General features: G+C 46.7%; 1 protein-coding gene across 1 annotated transcript in view; it reads right to left on the bottom strand.

Moving 5' to 3' along the window:
• The window catches only part of LOC144824950 (otoancorin-like), a 559,576-nt gene that overhangs the window by 187,881 nt on the left and 359,127 nt on the right, over nt 1-12,568 (bottom strand). The window lies entirely within an intron of this gene.

Here is a 12,568-nt window from a genome sequence, read left to right as displayed (position 1 = left end):
CCTTTGTGAGGACGTGCCTGATTCAGTACAATCAAGACCTGGCCTTTTCCTCAGAGTGCGTTGACTTTGCTCTGATTTCTCCACCTTCTTCCAGTGTGCCAATTAAAAACAGCCTCAGGGAGACGCGCTGTGCGGCGAACCAAGATGGCCGCTACTTGAGGAGCTCCGTGACGACGAGCAGCGCTCGTTCACGAAGGGCTGATTTTGCGGCGGCGTTCCTGGGAAGTAACGGCTGATTCCGCCGTCGGAAGCATCCCACTACCTATGGGCAAGCTTTCGTTTTCAAATGTGGCATTTTGAGTGAGTTAAGTGTCATTTTATCTATCTCTGCCTTGCGGCCGCCATTTTTTGTTTTTTTTCACGCTGCTTTTTTTTTTCTTGCCGCTATCTCTGTGCTTCATGGCTCCTGTTTTTTTTTTGCTAAACATCTGGATTCGAGGTCTTGCTTCTTTTATTTGGGACGTGTGGCGATGGGCTCTGAACTATTAATCGTTCCTCCGCTTTGCCTCTCACAATTTACCTCAGGTATGCATCTACAGTAGCGGCTCAAACTCAATTGGCGCCATGTTTCTTTGCCTTCTCTGGTGATATTTTGGCGGCTGGCTTTTCTTACTTTCTGTTTGGCGCCTTATTCCATGGGACTTAATTTATTGATTTCCTCTGCTCACTGTGGCTTTTGAATACAGCGTTTCTTGCTCCCATTTTTTGTCAGAGCTTGGTCCAGCTGTTTATTGCCTCACACTATCTCTTTTACTGTCAATATTGTTCGACGTCACTGGCAATTGGTTCCTGCTTTGCCTTTTCTTCAGCTCCTTTGTCTTTACGTATTCAAAATGGATTCATCACATACCACTAAGGCTCATGGCACTGCTCCTGGCATTCGTAAAGACCCTTGCAACTACTAAGCGCCTCAAATAAGACCCTCCATCTCCGTCGAAATCTCCGCTTCCTGTTACTTTGGATGATATTGTGGAGGAGTTGCGCCTCATCCGTCCATTCATGACGGATACTGCTACAACTCTTCAAAGACTAGATTGAAAATGGTCAAGTATGGGTATGAGACTGACGGATGTGGAGCAAAAGGTCAGTGATGCTCAGGATGTTGTTGCAAAGGTCGCCAGCCTTACCAAGGAGATCGACCAACTCAAGAAAACCTCAGAGGATTTGGAAAATCATAACAGGCGCTACAATCTGCGCATTTATGGTATTCTGGAGGTATCTGAAGGGTCTGACATTATCCAATTTTTGAAGACTAAAGTACTTCCGATTACTGGTATCCCCAAGCACATGGATGTTAATAATCAGAGGGCTCATCGCCTTGGTCCAAAGGACTCATCATCGACTTCTAAACCAAGAGGTATTATTGCCTACTTCCTGCTCTACTCAGACCTTATGTCGATTTTTCATTCCGCCAAACAACACAAGCAGATGCTCTGGTCATAAAATATTTCTTACCCAAGATGTTTCCAAATTAACTGCTGCCCGACGGAAAGAAGTCCTGGGCCTGAGACCTGCTTTTCGATCGATGAATGCTCGATACGGCCTGACTCATCCTTGCTTCTTCAAAGTAACTTGTAAAGAACGGTCCTTCAGCTTTGATGATCCTGCTGACCTTCGAAAATTCATTCACACCCACAAGGAAGAACTCATGGAACTCAACAAACCTTAGTTTATCTGTTTTCTTGTTTCATGTTTTGTATTGTTAAGATGCTTTTCTTCATATTTTGTTTTTTGTTGTAACTAGTTCTCTGCTCTTTTCGTCTTGTTTGCAGGTCCCACCCTTACAGTTTTGTTGTACATCCCTTTTTTTTCGTGTCGCCCTGATGTCTGTATTGTGCAACCCTTTTCGCTGCCATCCCATCCTAATTATGTGGGAAGTTCCCTTCCTATGTCTTTCTCGGTTACAGTTAGTCTTCTGACTTTTTTCTACCTACTTTTTTTTTAACGATTCAGAAAAGGGGGTGGTGATGGACAGAGCATCTGAATTAAGCAGAACACTCATACCCAGTCAAAAGTTCAGGGCTTGATCCATCACCGTTTTTTAGCTCACTGCACCATCCCAGTTCAGAACCTGGCTACATGCAAATTAGTCTGTCCCTGGCCCAGTGCATCATGGGAACAGGGCAGACCAAACTACCAAGCCAATTCTTTACTGGAAAGGAAACAAGCTTCCGGGGACCGGTTTCTGGCATTACAGCCGTCTTCGGCCCGGCTTGCTTGAATCCTGATGGTGCAGTGAGCAAGGGACTCACATCTGAGCATACCCTTCCACGCTTGTGGTGGCCAAAACGATTCAGAAAAGGGGGTGGTGATGGACAGAGCATCTGAACTAAGCAGAACACTCATACCCAGTCAAAAGATCAGGGCTTGATCCATCACCGTTTTTTAGCTCACTGCACCATCCCAGTTCAGAACCTGGCTACATGCAAATTAGTCTGTCCCTGGCCCAGTGCATCATGGGAACAGAGCAGACCAAACTACCAAGCCAATTCTTTACTGGAAAGGAAACAAGCTTCCGGGGACCGGTTTCTGGCATTACAGCCGTATTCGGCCCGGCTTGCTTGAATCCTGATGGTGCAGTGAGCAAGGGACTCACATCTGAGCATACCCTTCCACGCTTGTGGTGGCCAAAACGATTCAGAAAAGGGGGTGGTGATGGACAGAGCATCTGAATTAAGCAGAACACTCATACCCAGTCAAAAGATCAGGGCTTGATCCATCACCGTTTTTTAGCTCACTGCACCATCCCAGTTCAGAACCTGGCTACATGCAAATTAGTCTGTCCCTGGCCCAGTGCATCATGGGAACAGGGCAGACCAAACTACCAAGCCAATTCTTTACTGGAAAGGAAACAAGCTTCCGGGGACCGGTTTCTGGCATTACAGCCGTCTTCGGCCCGGCTTGCTTGAATCCTGATGGTGCAGTGAGCAAGGGACTCACATCTGAGCATACCCTTCCACGCTTGTGGTGGCCAAAACGATTAAAAAAAGGGGGTGGTGATGGACAGAGCATCTGAATTAAGCAGAACACTCATACCCAGTCAAAAGATCAGGGCTTGATCCATCACCGTTTTTTAGCTCACTGCACCATCCCAGTTCAGAACCTGGCTACATGCAAATTAGTCTGTCCCTGGCCCAGTGCATCATGGGAACAGGGCAGACCAAACTACCAAGCCAATTCTTTACTGGAAAGGAAACAAGCATCCGGGGACCGGTTTCTGGCATTACAGCCGTCTTCGGCCCGGCTTGCTTGAATCCTGATGGTGCAGTGAGCAAGGGACTCACATCTGAGCATACCCTTCCACGCTTGTGGTGGCCAAAACGATTCAGAAAAGGGGGTGGTGATGGACAGAGCATCTGAATTAAGCAGAACACTCATACCCAGTCAAAAGATCAGGGCTTGATCCATTACCGTTTTTTAGCTCACTGCACCATCCCAGTTCAGAACCTGGCTACATGCAAATTAGTCTGTCCCTGGCCCAGTGCATCATGGGAACAGGGCAGACCAAACTACCAAGCCAATTCTTTACTGGAAAGGAAACAAGCTTCCGGGGACCGTTTTCTGGCATTTCAGCCGTCTTCGGCCCGGCTTGCTTGAATCCTGATGGTGCAGTGAGCAAGGGACTCACATCTGAGCATACCCTTCCACGCTTGTGGTGGCCAAAACGATTCAGAAAAGGGGGTGGTGATGGACAGAGCATCTGAATTAAGCAGAACACTCATACCCAGTCAAAAGATCAGGGCTTGATCCATCACCGTTTTTTAGCTCACTGCACCATCCCAGTTCAGAACCTGGCTACATGCAAATTAGTCTGTCCCTGGCCCAGTGCATCATGGGAACAGGGCAGACCAAACTACCAAGCCAATTCTTTACTGGAAAGGAAACAAGCTTCCGGGGACCGGTTTCTGGCATTACAGCCGTCTTCGGCCCGGCTTGCTTGAATCCTGATGGTGCAGTGAGCAAGGGACTCACATCTGAGCATACCCTTCCACGCTTGTGGTGGCCAAAACGATTCAGAAAAGGGGGTGGTGATGGACAGAGCATCTGAATTAAGCAGAACACTCATACCCAGTCAAAAGATCAGGGCTTGATCCATCACCGTTTTTTAGCTCACTGCACCATCCCAGTTCAGAACCTGGCTACATGCAAATTAGTCTGTCCCTGGCCCAGTGCATCATGGGAACAGGGCAGACCAAACTACCAAGCCAATTCTTTACTGGAAAGGAAACAAGCTTCCGGGGACCGGTTTCTGGCATTACAGCCGTCTTCGGCCCGGCTTGCTTGAATCCGGATGGTGCAGTGAGCAAGGGACTCACATCTGAGCATACCCTTCCACGCTTGTGGTGGCCAAAACGATTCAGAAAAGGGGGTGGTGATGGACAGAGCATCTGAATTAAGCAGAACACTCATACCCAGTCAAAAGATCATGGCTTGATCCATCACCGTTTTTTAGCTCACTGCACCATCCCAGTTCAGAACCTGGCTAAATGCAAATTAGTCTGTCCCTGGCCCAGTGCATCATGGGAACAGGGCAGACCAAACTACCAAGCCAATTCTTTACTGGAAAGGAAACAAGCTTCCGGGGACCGGTTTCTGGCATTACAGCCATCTTCGGCCCGACTTGCTTGAATCCTGATGGTGCAGTGAGCACGGGACTCACATCTGAGCATACCCTTCTACGCTTGTGGTGGCCAAAACGATTCAGAAAAGGGGGTGGTGATGGACAGAGCATCTGAATTAAGCAGAACACTCATACCCAGTCAAAAGATCAGGGCTTGATCCATCACCGTTTTTTAGCTCACTGCACCATCCCAGTTCAGAACCTGGCTACATGCAAATTAGTCTGTCCCTGGCCCAGTGCATCATGGGAACAGGGCAGACCAAACTACCAAGCCAATTCTTTACTGGAAAGGAAACAAGCTTCCGGGGACCGGTTTCTGGCATTACAGACGTCTTCGGCCCGGCTTGCTTGAATCCTGATGGTGCAGTGAGCAAGGGACTCACATCTGAGCATACGCTTCCACGCTTGTGGTGGCCAAAACGATTCAGAAAAGGGGGTGGTGATGGACAGAGCATCTGAATTAAGCAGAACACTCATACCCAGTCAAAAGATCAGGGCTTGATCCATCACCGTTTTTTAGCTCACTGCACCATCCCAGTTCAGAACCTGGCTACATGCAAATTAGTCTGTCCCTGGCCCAGTGCATAATGGGAACAGGGCAGACCAAACTACCAAGCCAATTCTTTACTGGAAAGGAAACAAGCTTCCGGGGACCGGTTTCTGGCATAACAGCCGTCTTCGGCCCGGCTTGCTTGAATCCTGATGGTGCAGTGAGCAAGGGACTCACATCTGAGCATACCCTTCCACGCTTGTGGTGGCCAAAACGATTCAGAAAAGGGGGTGGTGATGGACAGAGCATCTGAATTAAGCAGAACACTCATACCCAGTCAAAAGATCAGGGCTTGATCCATCACCGTTTTTTAGCTCACTGCACCATCCCAGTTCAGAACCTGGCTACATGAAAATTAGTCTGTCCCTGGCCCAGTGCATCATGGGAACAGGGCAGACCAAACTACCAAGCCAATTCTTTACTGGAAAGGAAACAAGCTTCCGGGGACCGGTTTCTGGCATTACAGCCGTCTTCGGCCCGGCTTGCTTGAATCCTGATGGTGCAGTGAGCAAGGGACTCACATCTGAGCATACCCTTCCACGCTTGTGGTGGCCAAAACGATTCAGAAAAGGGGGTGGTGATGGACAGAGCATCTGAATTAAGCAGAACACTCATACCCAGTCAAAAGATCAGGGCTTGATCCATCACCGTTTTTTAGCTCACTGCACCATCCCAGTTCAGAACCTGGCTACATGCAAATTAGTCTGTCCCTGGCCCAGTGCATCATGGGAACAGGGCAGACCAAACTACCAAGCCAATTCTTTACTGGAAAGGAAACAAGCTTCCGGGGACCGTTTTCTGGCATTACAGCCGTCTTCGGCCCGGCTTGCTTGAATCCTGATGGTGCAGTGAGCAAGGGACTCACATCTGAGCATACCCTTCCACGCTTGTGGTGGCCAAAACGATTCAGAAAAGGGGGTGGTGATGGACAGAGCATCTGAATTAAGCAGAACACTCATACCCAGTCAAAAGATCAGGGCTTGATCCATCACCGTTTTTTAGCTCACTGCACCATCCCAGTTCAGAACCTGGCTACATGCAAATTAGTCTGTCCCTGGCCCAGTGCATCATGGGAACAGGGCAGACCAAACTACCAAGCCAATTCTTTACTGGAAAGGAAACAAGCTTCCGTGGACCGGTTTCTGGCATTACAGCCGTCTTCGGCCCGGCTTGCTTGAATCCTGATGGTGCAGTGAGCAAGGGACTCACATCTGAGCATACCCTTCCACGCTTGTGGTGGCCAAAACGATTCAGAAAAGGGGGTGGTGATGGACAGAGCATCTGAATTAAGCAGAACACTCATACCCAGTCAAAAGATCAGGGCTTGATCCATCACCATTTTTTAGCTCACTGCACCATCCCAGTTCAGAACCTGGCTACATGCAAATTAGTCTGTCCCTGGCCCAGTGCATCATGGGAACAGGGCAGACCAAACTACCAAGCCAATTCTTTACTGGAAAGGAAACAAGCTTCCGGGGACCGGTTTCTGGCATTACAGCCGTCTTCGGCCCGGCTTGCTTGAATCCGGATGGTGCAGTGAGCAAGGGACTCACATCTGAGCATACCCTTCCACGCTTGTGGTGGCCAAAACGATTCAGAAAAGGGGGTGGTGATGGACAGAGCATCTGAATTAAGCAGAACACTCATACCCAGTCAAAAGATCATGGCTTGATCCATCACCGTTTTTTAGCTCACTGCACCATCCCAGTTCAGAACCTGGCTACATGCAAATTAGTCTGTCCCTGGCCCAGTGCATCATGGGAACAGGGCAGACCAAACTACCAAGCCAATTCTTTACTGGAAAGGAAACAAGCTTCCGGGGACCGGTTTCTGGCATTACAGCCGTCTTCGGCCCGGCTTGCTTGAATCCTGATGGTGCAGTGAGCAAGGGACTCACATCTGAGCATACCCTTCCACGCTTGTGGTGGCCAAAACGATTCAGAAAAGGGGGTGGTGATGGACAGAGCATCTGAATTAAGCAGAACACTCATACCCAGTCAAAAGATCAGGGCTTGATCCATCACCGTTTTTTAGCTCACTGCACCATCCCAGTTCAGAACCTGGCTACATGCAAATTAGTCTGTCCCTGGCCCAGTGCATCATGGGAACAGGGCAGACCAAACTACCAAGCCAATTCTTTACTGGAAAGGAAACAAGCTTCCGGGGACCGGTTTCTGGCATTACAGACGTCTTCGGCCCGGCTTGCTTGAATCCTGATGGTGCAGTGAGCAAGGGACTCACATCTGAGCATACGCTTCCACGCTTGTGGTGGCCAAAACGATTCAGAAAAGGGGGTGGTGATGGACAGAGCATCTGTTGTTAATGTTGTTAATATTTTTGTCCACCCTAAGCGTGGAAGGGTATACTCAGACATGAGTCCCTTGCTCATTGCACCATCAGGATTCAAGCAAGCCGGGCCGAAGACGGCTGTAATGCCAGAAACCGGTCCACGGAAGCTTGTTTCCTTCCCAGTGTAAGAATTGGCTTTTGTAGTCTGGTCTGCCCTGTTCCCATGATGCACTGGGCCAGGGACAGACTAATTTGCATACAGCCAGGTTCTGAAACTGGGATGGTGCAATGAGCTAAAAAACGGTGTTGGATCTAGCCCTGATCTCTTGACTGGGTGAGAGTATTCTGCTTAATTCAGAGACTCTGTCCCTCACCACCCCTTGTTGTAAATATTTTTGTCCACCCTAAGCGTGGAAGGGTATACTCAGACATGAGTCCCTTGCTCATTGCACCATCAGGATTCAAGCAAGCTGGGCCGAAGACGGCTGTAATGCCAGAAACCGGTTCCCGGAAGCTTGTTTCCTTCCCAGTGTAAGAATTGGCTTTTGTAGTCTGGTCTGCCCTGTTCCCATGATGCACTGGGCCAGGGACAGACTAATTTGCATACAGCCAGGTTCTGAAACTGGGATGGTGCAATGAGCTAAAAAACGGTGTTGGATCTAGCCCTGATCTCTTGACTGGGTGAGAGTATTCTGCTTAATTCAGAGACTCTGTCCCTCACCACCCCCTGTTGTAAATATTTTTGTCCACCCTAAGCGTGGAAGGGTATACTCAGACATGAGTCCCTTGCTCTTTGCACCATAAGGATTCAAGCAAGCCGGGCCGAAGACGGCTGTAATGCCAGAAACCGGTCCCCGAAAGCTTGTTTCCTTCCCAGTGTAAGAATTGGCTTTTGTAGTCTGGTCTGCCCTGTTCCCATGATGCACTGGGCCAGGGACAGACTAATTTGCATACAGCCAGGTTCTGAAACTGGGATGGTGCAATGAGCTAAAAAACGGTGTTGGATCTAGCCCTGATCTCTTGACTGGCTGAGAGTATTCTGCTTAATTCAGAGACTCTGTCCCTCACCACCCCTTGTTGTAAATACTTTTTTTTAAAATCATAATTATTGTATCTGTGACCTAATTTTTGTTTGAGTTTCCTGCTCGTGTGGTGTCTGGTTTTTCGCTGCCTCCTCTCCCACTCTAATGTTTTCTGGTCATTTATCCTCTATGACTAAAGCCGCTTGGCTTTTTGTCATCTTTTCTTTGATTTCACTTTTTGGGGGATTTTATCTCCCTTTTCTCTCCTCTTTCCTATCTCTTGCCTTTTCTTTCTATGGTTCCTCTTACGTTCTCTCCGACTTCTCTTTTCTTCACCATATTTTCCTCTATCATTTGCTGTCTTGTTATTTTCATAATTTTTTGAATTTTTCCTCCACACACGCTCTTTCTTTTGTTGTGCGACTTCTCCACCCATTTCTCCTTTTTATACCCTCTCTAGTTATTCGATCTTGCTTCCTACTTGTTCTTTTCCTAATTTTACGATATTCAATATTATTGGTTTCCCTCCTTCTAACTTTTTTCACCTCTCTATTTCCTTATTTCTCCTATTTATGAAAGGATTACGTATTATAACGTGGAATGTTAAGGGATTACGTAATCCTATTAAACGACAACGGGTGTTATCACACCTTGCTATGCTGAATTGTCAAATTGCATTGTTGCAAGAGTCACACCTCAAACTTGAAGACGTATCCATGTTACGTAAACATTGGGTTTGTGAGATCTTTTGCTCTCCTGCTGTAAACAATAAGAATGGTGTAATTATTTTGTTTCACAAATCTTTAAAGGTTTTATTACAGAACACATTTTTTGATACTGATGGTAGATGGTTATATTTAGATGTTACAGTTAACAATCATCAGTTATCTTTGTGCAATGTATATGGTCCAAATGGCGTGGATTTTTCTTTTTGGAGGTATCTTTCCACCTTCCTTTCTTCACATGCAGCTGAACACTTAATCCTGGGTGGGGACTGTAACCAACTTATGGACCCTTTCCTTGATAAGAAATCCCAGACCAGTTATATCCCGAACAGGATGCAGAAAGGTTTTTCCAAAGCCATTACCAATAGGGGATTAATAGATTCCTGGCGCACTTCACACCCTTATACCCTAGAATTCTCTTTCTTTTCCCCTGTTCACAAATCACATTCACGGATTGACTATATCTTTCTTACCCAATCTGCATTCCAATTTATGATTAAAGTCGAGATTGGTTGCATACTGATATCTGATCATGCCCCTGTCATTCTCGATATGGACTATCCCCTTCCTTCTCCTGCTTCCAAAAGGTGGCGCTTTAACAACTCCCTCCTTCTTGATCAGTAATTTTCTGACCAATTCCTCCCATTTGCCCAGGAGATTTTTTCAACAGAATCTTGCCTCTGTTTCGCAATTTCACATTGTCTGGGAAGCTTTCAAAGCCTCTGCCAGAGGTTTCATCATTGACTTTGTGTCCCGAAAAAAAAAGAAAGCTATTTCACATTCTTTATCGCTACTTAAACACATTAAAGCTGTGGAGCATAAATATTTTACTTCTAATTGTTGTGATACTTTACCTCTCCTTATTCAAGCCAAAATGCAATACAACAAACTCTCTTTGGATTCGGCCAGCAAAATCCTTCTCAAATTTAACTCTAAAATGTATGGTGGTCGTAATAAGGCTGGTAGGTCTTTAGCAAATTATCTTAAGATCAAGAAACAAAAATCTAATATTGCAGTCATCAAGGATGATTCAGAAACTCTACACTTCTCAGACTCCGCTATACTTGACTGCTTTTCAAGATATTACTCCTCTCTCTATACGCCTGAGAAAAACCCATCTCCTTATCTTATTGATTCTTTCTTCCAAAACATCCCTAAATCCCCTGAACACTGTCCTGATCTTACTTCTCTTGATGCTCCCATCTCGGCCACCAAACTCATGGAGGCACTTGCCCTGTTACCTAAAGATAAAACTCCAGGACCGGATGGCTTTTCTGTCCGATTTTTTCTACACTTTAAAGCGCTTATGATCCCTCATCTCTTGTCTCTTATTAACTCCTTTTTGCTTACTGGCGAGTCACAGGGCTCTTTCACTCAAGCAATGTTGTGTCTAATACCCAAAAAAGATAAAGACCCCTCTTTCTGCAAGAACTATAGACCAATTTCCTTAATAAATACAGATTGTAAGAAATATGTTAAACCTCTTGCCCTCCGTATTAATAAGGTAATTCCTAACTTAGGGGTCGATTATGATTGCGGTGAATCCGCATCCTCCGGGCCGGTGGAAGCCACCGCCGGCCCGGAGGATGCGGATTCACCACCATGGACCCTGAAAACACCCCCAGCCAGATCATGATGGCGGTGGGATCAGCGGCAGACGGCAGGTCCGTCCGCCGCTGATCCGCGGGGTGTTGACAACAATTTGGTGGCGGTGTCGGCAGCCAAATTACGATGTGTGTGCAAACATGCTGTTCCACAGCGGATTTTCCGCCGTGTAAAAGCATGTGGAGATTTGAATCTGGGGGGCCCTTGCGGGCCCCCAGCATGTCGGGGGGTGGGGGGTGCACACGGGCATTTGCATGCACAAAGCGGCAGGCACCTCGCGGTGCCTGCCGCTTTGTGCATGCAAATGCAAAGCATGCATATTTAACATTGCGGCGGGTGCTGCTTTAAGCAGCACCCGCCGCAATGTTAACTATACGGGATGTGACCACCAGGGTGGCGGTCACATCCTAATTCTGATGGAGGGAACGCCGCTGCCTCTGCGGACGGTCCCTCCACCTCGGGGGTGGCAGACGGACGCAAGTCCGTCCGCCATCCTAATCGATGTCCTAGTTAATATATACCAATCTGGTTTTGTGAAGGGACGCTCAATCACGGATAATTCATGCACTCTTCTTAACATCATACACTTAGCCTCGAAATCCGAATCTCCTATCGCGGCTATCACTTTAGATGCTGAAAAAGCGTTTGATAGGGTATGCTGGGACTTCATATTTGGGTCTCTGAAATGGCATGGATTCAGCCCCATTACTATTAACTTTGTTAAACTTTTATATTCTGCACCTACTACATCGGTCTAGGTAAATGGCTGTCAATCTCGGTATTTCCCCCTTCTCAGAGGCACTAGGCAGGGCTGTCCCCTTTCTCCCCTTCTTTTTATCCTAGCTCTTGAACCCTTCCTTGAGACCATCAGACGTTCTAAGGATTAACGGGGTTCCACTTTCAAACCGCTGACATTAAGTTCACCGCTTATGCCAATGATATCCTTCTTTTTATTTCCAACCCCGCTGTTTCCCTGCCGGCCTTTTTTTCCTTATTAACTACATGCGCAAGTGTCTCCGGTTATAAACTGAACATTGATAAATCTGAAATCCTTCCTCTAAATAAATTTTGTCTGCCCTCTATGTTTATTGATTCTTGTTTCGAATGTACCCCTTCTCACATTAAATGTCTCGGCATTTTATATTGTAATAATCCTAAAGACCTTATTAAACTCAATCACACTGAAATTCTCAGGAAAATTACGGCCCTTATTGATAGCTGGTCTCCTCTTTTTCTTTCATAGTGGGGTAGACTGGCTACGATTAAAATGATGCTCCTCCCCATTATTAACTTTTACCTCTCCATGCTTCCTATCTCTCTCCCTAACACTTTCTTATGCACGATTAACAGCAAGCTTATTAAATTTCTCTGGAACAATCGTAAACCCAGAATTTCATTGGCCCGTCTTCAACTCCCTAAACATCTTGGAGGAGTTAATTTCCCTGATCTTAGACAATATCACTCTGCTTTCTCTTTGAAACAAATTTGGACCTTTCTGTCCGATTCTAACTTACCATGTATGACTTGGAGTCCCTTAGAATTGGCCCAATGTACACCATTCTCTCTCCTCTCAGCTATTCAGGTCACTTTGCCTCCTAAACGCATGTCCTTCCCTACTCTTGTTCATTCCAAGGCTTTAGTTCTTTCCTCACTTGCTGCACATTTCTCGCCCTCTATTCATTCCTTTGACACCCCTCTTTGGTATAATAAAAATTTTAAGATTAATAATCGCGCCTCATTCTGGAAGGAGTGGATT

The sequence above is a fragment of the Lissotriton helveticus genome, chromosome 3_1 (genome assembly GCF_964261635.1).
Source record: "Lissotriton helveticus chromosome 3_1, aLisHel1.1, whole genome shotgun sequence".
Lineage (NCBI taxonomy): Eukaryota > Metazoa > Chordata > Amphibia > Caudata > Salamandridae > Lissotriton > Lissotriton helveticus.
Note: the sequence above shows the minus strand (reverse complement) of the source record. Positions and strands in the feature narration are given on the sequence as shown.